Source organism: Triticum urartu, chromosome 6 (genome assembly GCF_003073215.2).
Source record: "Triticum urartu cultivar G1812 chromosome 6, Tu2.1, whole genome shotgun sequence".
In the NCBI taxonomy this organism is placed as follows: Eukaryota; Viridiplantae; Streptophyta; class Magnoliopsida; order Poales; family Poaceae; genus Triticum; species Triticum urartu.
Window position 1 is genome coordinate 100,925,060 of NC_053027.1, and position 1,788 is coordinate 100,926,847.

Consider the following 1,788-nt stretch of genomic DNA (forward strand, 5'->3'; position numbering starts at 1 on the left):
ATGCTTAGGTGGAATAGATCTAAGTTTCAAAGAATCAACATCAAGAGAAATTCTATCCACATTCCTAGCCAACTCATCAATCTTAAGCAATTTTTCTTCAATCAAAGCACTGAAACTTTTTTGGGAAGTAATAAATTCTTTAATATTCAATTCAAAATCAGAGGGCATCTTATTATAATTTCCATAGGAATTACCATAATTATTAGAGGGATTACTAGGAAACGGCCTAGGATTAAAATTACCACTATACGCGTTATTGCCAAAATTGTTCCTAGCAACAAAATTCACATCCATAGATTCATTATTATTCTCAATCAAAGTAGACAAAGGCATATCATTAGGATCAGTAGGAGCACTCTTATAAGCAAACAATTTCATAATTTCATCCATATTTCCACTCAAAACATTAATCTCTTTAATTGCATGCACTTTTTTACTAGTAGATCTTTCCGTGTGCCATTGAGAATAATTAACCATAATATTATCTAGGAGTTTGGTAGCTTCTCCTAAAGTGATTTCCATAAAAGTGCCTCCCACGGCTGAATCTAAAAGATTTCTAGAAGCAAAATTCAATCCGGCATAAAAATTCTATATAATCATCCATAAATTCAAACCATGTGTAGGGCAATTACGTATCATTAATTTCATCCTCTCCCAAGATTGTGCAACATGTTCATGATCAAGTTGCTTAAAATTCATAATATCGTTTTTGAGATAGATGATCTTAGCGGGAGGGAAATACTTAGAAATAAAAGCATCTTTGCACTTATTCCATGAATCAATACTATTTTTAGGCAAGGACGAAAACCAAGCTTTAGCACGATCTCTAAGAGAAAACGGAAATAGCTTAAGTTTAACAATATCATTATCCACATCTTTCTTCTTTTGCATATCACACAAATCAACAAAGTTGTTTAGATGGGTAGCGGCATCTTCACTAGGAAGGCCAGAAAACGGATCTTTCATGACAAGATTCAGCAAAGCAGTATTAATTTCACAAGATTCAGCATCGGTAAGAGGAGCAATCAGAGTGGTAATAAAATCATTATTGTTGGTATTGGCAAAGTCACACAATTTAGTATTGTCTTGAGCCATCGTGACAAGCAAGTAATCCAACACACAAGCAAACAAACGGAGAGAAAGCGAACGGAAAAGAGAGGGCGAGAGGAAAAGAGGGCAAATAAAATGGCAAGGGTGAAGTGAGGGAGAGGAAACCGAGAGGCAAATGGTAAATAATGTAATGCGAAGGATAAGAGTTGTGATGGGTACTTGGTATGTCTTGACTTGGCGTAGATCTCCCCGGCAACGGCGCCAGAAATCCTTCTTGCTACCTCTTGAGCACTGCGTTGGTTTTCCCTTGAAGAGGAAAGGGTGATGCAGTAAAGCAGCATAAGTATTTCCCTCAGTTTTAGAGAACCAAGGTATCAATCCAGTAGGAGACCGCGCGCGAGTCACCTCGTACCTACACAAACAAATAAGAACCTCGCAACCAACGGGATAAAGGGGTTGTCAATCCCTTCATGGCCACTTGCAAGAGTGAGATCTGATAGAGATGATAATAATAAGATAAGTATTTTTGGTATTTTTATGATATAGATTGAAAGTAAATAAAGCCATCTAGCTACTAGCTATGGACCCGAAGGTCTGAAGTAAACTACTCACACATCACCGGAGAGGCCATGTAGTTGACGTAGAGGCCCTCCGTGATCAATGCCCCCTCCGGCGGGGCTCCGGAAAAGGCCCCGAGATGGGATCTCTTGGGTACAGAAGGTTGCGGCAGTGGAATTA